This window comes from Bison bison, unplaced genomic scaffold, assembly GCF_000754665.1.
Source record: "Bison bison bison isolate TAMUID 2011002044 unplaced genomic scaffold, Bison_UMD1.0 scf7180017864040, whole genome shotgun sequence".
In the NCBI taxonomy this organism is placed as follows: domain Eukaryota; kingdom Metazoa; phylum Chordata; class Mammalia; order Artiodactyla; family Bovidae; genus Bison; species Bison bison.
Window position 1 is genome coordinate 6,371,556 of NW_011494612.1, and position 8,066 is coordinate 6,379,621.

Here is an 8,066-nt window from a genome sequence, read left to right on the forward strand (position 1 = left end):
ATTCTTAGAATATACTTAACCATGACCTATGCTTATGTTTCAGATATGTGTAGATAAACAGAGAATTTCCTAAGTGGCTCAGTGGTAAAGAATCCATCTGCCAAGTGGAAGACTTGGATTTGATCCCTGGGTTGGGAAGTTCCCCTGGAGGAGGAAATGGCAGCCCACTCCAGTATTCTTGCCTGGGAAATCTCATGGACAGTGGAGCCTGGTGGGCTGCAGTTCAAGGGGTTGCAAAGAGTCAGATACAACTTAGCAACTAAACAGCAGCAGCAGATAAACAGAGGTAATGATAAAGCTGCTGCTGCTGCTAAGTCACATCAATCGTGTCCGACTGTGCGACCCCATAGATGGCAGCCCACTAGGCTCCCTTGTCCCTGGGATTCTCCAGGCAAGAACACTGGAGTGGGTTACCATTTCCTTCTCCAATGCATGAAAGTGAAAAGTGAAAGTGAAGTCACTCAGTCGTGTCCGACTCTTCACGACGCCATGGACTGCAGCCTAACAGGCTCCTCCACCCATGGGAGTTCCCAGGCAAGAGTACTGGAGTGGGTTGCCATTGCCTTCTCCAATGATAAAGCAAATGGAGAAAAATATGAATAATAAACTAATCCAGGGAAGGGGTAGAATGATTTCTTTGTATTATTCTTGCAACTTTTCTTTGTTTGAAATTATTCCCATATAAAATATTAAGAAGTCATTAGTTGTAGAGATGTTTCAATTCAACTTCTGATCATTTACTTAATGTACTTGGTTTTATATTCCTACTGAATATCCTGGCTTCTAACAACATAAGCATAATTATTTATGTTGTAATATGCATTAAATGATTTCAAACTAATAACATTGGCACTACTGTTAATAGTAAACTTGGCAGTTAAAGGTTGAGATTTTCTTGCAGTTCTCTTTGTCCTTAGAACATACCCCACTAAGTGTGTACAGGGCTTCCCAGGTGGAATTAGTGGTAAAGAACCTGCCTCCCAATGTAGGAGACAGAGAGATGTGGGTTTGATCCCTGGGTCGGGAAGATCCCCTGAAGAAGGGCATGGCAACCCACTCCAGTATTCTTTCCTGAAAAATTCCAAGGACAGAGGAGCCTGGCAGGCCATAGTCCATAGGGTTGCAAAGAGTTGGACAAAACTGAGCACACATGCACGAGTCTACAAATGTATACAACTATGTGTCCTAAGAGTAATTGAAATAATGCTTTTTTATGTGTGGTTAAGTGACAAATTTGACGTAGTTAGATTTGTTTTAGTTACTTTTAGGAACTATTTAAAATTTGACATGTGATTCAACAATTAAAATTTTAAAACAAAGCATGGTCTTAAATTTAAAATGATAAACCAAAGAATATTCAGCAACATATTATACCTTCTTCATACTCAACTGACATCATTAAAAGGAATTTAGCCTCTGGTTTACCTATCCTGTGTGTTTCTGTAAATATGTATTTGTGTGTATGTAGCTTACATAAAGGGTGATATACTCTATACACTGTCCACTCTCTTCATTTTTAATGTAACACAGTATCCTGGAGTTCTCTAATACCGATATTCTTTTCTTGGATGTTTTGTAGTACTCTATCTTGAGAAAATTACATAGTTTCCATTATGAAGATGTACCTTAGTATTATTCAACCAACATTTTATTGTTTTTGCTTGTATGTTTTTAATAATCTTTTGCTATTATAAATAATGTTGCATTTTATATGTTGACAGGTACAGTACAGAATAACATAAGGAAATGACAGTTTAATAAAAAGAAGAATGTTCTCTTCCCAGCCCTGGCAAGCAACCACAATCTGTTTTCTGTCTCTGAATTTGACTACTCTAGTTGCCCCTTGCCAGTATTTGTTCTTTTATGACTGGTTTATTTCATTTCACATAATGTCCTCATGGTTTGTCTGTGTTGTAGCTTATGCCAGAATCTTCTTCTTTCCTGAGTAATATTTCACTCTATGTATATAGACCACGTTTTGCTTATCTGTCCATCCACCAAGAGACACTTGAATTACTTCTACCTTTTGGCTCTTGTGAATAATGCTGCTATGAACATTGATATACAAACATCTATTTGCTTCCCAGCTTTCAATTCTTTTAGGTATATATCCAGAATTGGAATCGCTGGGTCATATGGTAATTCTATATTTAATTTTTTGAGGAACTGCCATATCGTTTTCCACAGCAGTGGCCCTATTTACATTCCCACCAGCAGTGCACAGGGATTCCAATTTCTTTACATCCTTGACAATATGTATCCCCTGGTTTTTTTCCTGTTGTTTATTTTTCTGTCTTGTAAAGTTATCCTAATGAGTATGAAGTGGTATATCATCATGGTTTTGATTTACATGTCCCTAGTAATTAGTGATGCTGAGCACCTTTTCACATACTTATTGGATATTTGTATATATTCTTTGGAGAAATGTCTATTCAAGTCCTCTGCCCATTTGAAAATCAAGTTATTTGGGTTTTTTTCCCGTTGAGTTGTCCTTTTGACTCTTGAGATTTTTTTTCCTTGTCAATTCATCTTCTAATGATTCTGAAAGCATTGGAAAATAAATGGGAAGAAGGAAAGTTTGTAAAAAGTAGTATTCCATTTTAATGGGTATGACTGTAACATCCGAGGCAGTTTCAAAGCTTCAACAGATGGTGCACAGCAATTGTGCTATACTGATTGAGTTACAACAAATTCCATTAAATTAAAAATCCTTTTAGCAGATGCCTTCAATAATTGTTGTCTTCTCTGAAGCTAATCTCTGAAGCAAAGACTTTTTTTTTTTTGGTGTTTGTTATTTGTAGCATTTGGATCTTTGAAATTCTAGACTTTCTACAAAATACTCTATTGGTATTTGGGTGGCAGTTTATTTTAGGAGTGTTGAGGGGTAGGAGGATGGAGGGATAAAGAGGACATTAATCTCTGACAAAAAGGTAGATTGCTAATAAACTAGACAAGATTTGTGAAACATGAATATATGTTTCTTTATAAAAATAAACAGTATATCTTGAAACTGTTTTGCAATAGATTGCAATATATATTCATTTTAATGAAAGCTAAATACTATAAATTATCTCACCAAGATCCCTAAAATAGGAGTCTACCTCTAGTTCTAATTTCCTAAAAATTCATAATTACTTATTAAGACTAGTAAAGAATACCAAAAAAATCTATGACCATTTGGGTAATTCGATTTTATTATGTTAAGATATTATTTAATATGCTATTAAGATAATGTATCAAGATATTTCATTATGTAAAGTCTTGCCAGGTGCTTTAGAAAGCAAAATGTTTTGTACAAATCACGGAATGTTACTTTTGAGAACGCTAATGAGGAAAGACAACCTGGAAGTGTGAGCCGTGCAGAAGAATATGGATAAAAACCACTCAGTCTGTACTGCCTACTGGACATTTACAACTGGAGAGCTCATCACCACTTCAAGCTCATTTTATGTCTAAAGCAAATTCATCATCTCCAACCCACCGAGTGTTCCTAATATCCATCCCTCATCTCCATTTTAAAAAAATTTTTATACAATTTGTAAAGGTTACTTTCCATTTACAGTTATTACAATATATTGGCTATATTCTCTGGGTGGTAAAATACATCCTTGATAATTTTTATAATTATATCCAATAGTTTGTCCCATTCCCTCACCCCTACATTGCCCACTAGTTTGTTCTCTATATCTGTAAGTCTGCCTCTTTTTTCTTATATGCACTGTATTTGCTGTAGTTTGTTGTGTTTTGTAGATTCTACATATAAGTGATATCATGTAGTATTTGTCTCTGTCTGATTTATTTCACTTAACGTAATGTTCTCCTGTCCATCCATGTTGCGGCAAATGGGAAATTCTTTTTTTTTAATGTCTGAGTAGTATTCCATTACATATATACATACACACACACACCAAATCTTCATTTATTCATCTGTTGATGGTCACTTGTTTATTCCATATCTTGGGAATTATAAATAAAGCTGCTATAAACATTGGGGTGCCTGTATCTTTTTGAATTTTTTTTTTCAGACATATAGCCAGGAGTGGAGTTGCTGAGTCACATGGTACCTCTGTTTTTAGCTTTTTGAGAAACCTCCATACTGATTTCCACAACAGTGGCTCACCACCTTACACTTTCACCACGAGTGTACAAAGATTACCTTTATTCCACATCCTAGCCAACATTTGTTACTTGTGTTCCTTTTCGTGATAGGGTCGTTCTGACAGGTGTGAATTGACGCCTCATTATGGTTTTTGATTTTCACTTCCCTGACGATTAGCAATGTTGAGCATCTTTTCATGTGCCTGTTGACCATCTGCATTTCCTCTGTGGAAAAATGTCTGTTTTTGGGGGGTTGAGGTGCATGAACTGTTTATATATGTTGGATATTAATCCCTTATCTGACATATCATTTGCAAATACTTTCTCTCATTCAGTAGGCTGTCTTTTCACTTTGTCAATGGTTTCCTTTGCTGTGCAAAAGACTTAAGTTTAATGAGGTCTCATTTGTTTGTATTTGCTTTTTTTCCCTTTACTGTAGGAGACAGATCCAAAAAAATGTTGCTGCAATTTATGTTGAAGAGTGTTCTGCTTATGTTATTTCCTAGGCCTCACCTCCAATCTTAATCATCAACATCTAAGTCCAGTTCCCCACTCAACAACCATGTAGGTGGCAAGTTCTCAGTCTAATTAACTACAAGAATTTGGTAAACTTCTTTGGAAGTAATGATACTAAAGCTGAAAACTCCAGTACTTTGGCCACCTCATGCGAAGAGTTGACTCATTGGAAAAGACTCTGATGCTGGGAGGGATTGGGGGCAAGAGGAGAAGGGGACGACAGAGGATGAGATGGCTGGATGGCATCACTGACTCGATGGACATGAGTCTGAGCGAACTCCGGGAGTTGGTGATGGACAGGGAGGCCTGGCGTGCTGCGATTCATAGGGTCGCAAAGAGTCAGACACGACTGAGCGACTGATCTGATCTGATCTGATCTGAAACTTCTTTAAAGCTTACTTTAATTTGGTATCCTTCCTATGTAAAACATTTTTGGTGACTCATTTTCATATCACATCAAGTCTTTCAAACTCTGACCTTCTCAAGAGCTCATCATTTGGCCTTACCCTACATACCTAATAAGATTTGTTCTTCATCCCACTGTGCCAGCCCTGCCTCTCCCCTCACTGCCCTCCCTCTTGCCACCTCTCACCTCTGGCTTCTCTCTGCAAATCCAAACCATGGAGTCCTGACCCACTTCTTGCTCTCAGTTCCTGTGTCCCTCAGAATTTGAACTTCCTAGTTTATTTCCTAATTATACACTGTTTCTGTGATTTTACATCCGTGACTTGCCTCTCCAATTATATTATAAGCTCCTTGAAGGCAGCTAAAGTGTTTCATGGGCAGCCCTGTCAGTTCAGATGTGTTTCAGACACTTCTTATTATATCCTCCATTAATGCCTTGGTCTGAGGCCCCGATCCCACTAAAATTGCTACAATAGCCAAAGGACTGCTCTCCCTCTGTTTATTCTTCCCATGCCAAGATCATTTTGCCTCTTCAACTAGCAATCTTTTGAAAATGCAAATCTAATCCTGACACTCCTGTGCTTAAAACCCTTCAAATGGTTCCTCATTATTTTTGAGGCCAAAATGGCTGGCAAGTTTTCCCAGAATCTCTTGGAAAACAGATTTCCCCAGAATATAGATTCTAACTTGGAGCTCTTTCCCTCTTACTCTCTGCAACCCAGTTGGATCAGTTTCCCAAGCTTAAAAAGATTTCTACATCTTTTCAACTGTTCCACTGCTAAATTTGTACTCATTTATGTATTTATTTAACATTCCTCTCCCTCTTAGATTGTAAGGCTTATGTGAGCAGGGCCCAGGTCTTTTGTAAGTCATTGTTGCCTGGACTTACTAGATTCTTAATAAATGCTTCTTTAAATGAATGAGGGCACTTTTTATTTAGGCAGTGCTCTCTAAACCTAGGACTTTCTAGTGCATACTCTACTCATTCCAGAACAAAGTGAGAATTTAGATCACTTGATCCTTGTACATTGATAGCTATGTTCTGCTTTATTCACACATGAGTAGTTTACATAAATTATAAAATATAAATATGCTTGTAGTTTCAGATGATTTAGGGGAAGATATTTTGCCTTCATTTATTTCATCTGTAAGTTCTATCTAAGGAAAATATTTACTTAGAAAAAATCCTGTGCAAATCATAAGCTTAAAACTTAAACCACAGGCTACATTACTTCATTACAAGGGGGATTTAACTATTTCAGATGACAAATTCATTTCAAACTGATAATGTATTGGCAATGCCCCGATCACTACTGGTATTCTCTGTTATGTGGTCAAAAAACAGAGATACGTATGTGAAATGTATTCATCACTGCTGGAGCTATAGTGTGCTGGTAAATATTTGACAACTAGATCTTCAGGGAAAGCGAAACAAAACACACAAAAAAACCAAAATCAACCAACAATCTCAATTTAAATGTTTCCCAATTTCTACTCCCCACCATGGTCAATTTCACTATTAAGGCCACTGAAGGCAGAGTTTGAAAGCCAAGTGAGCAAATGGCTCTTACAAGAGAGTACAAACTGGATCCAGCACACCACTGGAGGGACCCTGTATAAGCAGCATGAATTGGCTAGGAGTGTCAATGATTTGACTTTATGTAGGTACCACTGGAGGGACTGATGCTGAAGCTGAAACTCCAGTACTTTGCCATCTGATTTGGAGAGCTGACTCATTTAAAAAGACCCTGATTCTGGGAAAGATTAAAGGCAGGAGAAGGGGACAACAGAGGATGAGATGGTTGGATGGCATCACCGACACAATGGACATGGGTTTGGGTGGACTTCGGGAGTTGGTGATGGACAGGGAGGCCTGGCGTGCTGCGGTTCATGGGGCCGCAAAGAGTCAGACATGACTGAGCGACTGAACTGAACTGAACTGATGTAGAAAAGGGGTCTTCAACTGGGGAAATCCACAGAGGACTTGGATAAATAATTCTGAACAGTGAGTGTGGAAGAGTTTTGCTCAGTCTTAAAAGGGGGCACAAGGTAGCTTTTAGTGTTGTGAAGGACCTGAGTCTGCTGCTGTCATCCTGCAAGCCAGCACTCGAAAGCCAATATTACCAGCAAAGTGCAGCAGAGAACGAAGAGACCTGGCTCTTCAGTGATGACAATGAGCCACTGACTTAACCAAGCCCGGAATCACTTTACCTCAAGCTTTTTATCTTATTGGTGCAAATTGGGAGGGATCTTTTGTTAAAAGCTTCTGAAACCACACTAAATGCAATGCTCACTAATAAGTTGCTTTGGGCTGATTTCATTTGGTTTCCTCCACTTGTCTAAATAGGTTAAGAAGGAAGAGCATGATGTTTCTTTTATATTGATCTCTCTCTCTCTCAGAGATGGCCTGGCAAGTGATTTTAGGGAAACTATGAAGGGAACTGTATGGACTGCAGACTTATTTTAAATATTCAGTTCAGTTCAGTCGCTCAGTAGTGTCCAACTCTTTGTGACCCCATGAATTGCAGCACACCAGGCCTCTCTGTCCATCACCAACCCCTGGAGTTTACCCAAACTTATGTCCATTGAGTCAGTGATGCCATCGAGCCATCTCATCCTCTGTCGTCCCCTTTTCCTCCTGCTCCCAATCCCTCCCAGCATCAGGGTCTTTTCCAATGAGTCAACTCTTCGCATGAGGTGGCCAAAGTACTGGAGTTTCAGCTTTAGCATCAGTTCTTCCAATGAACACCCAGGACTGACCTCCTTTAGAATGGACTGGTTGGATCTCCTTGAAGTCCAAGGGACTCTAAAAAGCCTTCTCCAACACCATGGTTCAAAAGCATCAATTCTTCAGAGCTCAGCTTTCTTCATAGTCCAACTCTAACATCCATACATGACCACTGGAAAAACCATAGCCTTGACTACATAGACCTTTGTTGGCAAAGTAATGTCTCTGCTTTTGAATATGCTATCTAGGTTGGTCATAACTTTCCTTCCAAGGAGTATGCGTCTTTTAATTTCATGGCTGCAATCACCATCTGCAGTCG

General features: G+C 38.6%; 1 protein-coding gene across 2 annotated transcripts in view; it reads right to left on the reverse strand.

Moving 5' to 3' along the window:
• Positions 1–8,066, reverse strand: part of GHSR (growth hormone secretagogue receptor) — a 23,897-nt gene that overhangs the window by 9,796 nt on the left and 6,035 nt on the right. The window lies entirely within an intron of this gene.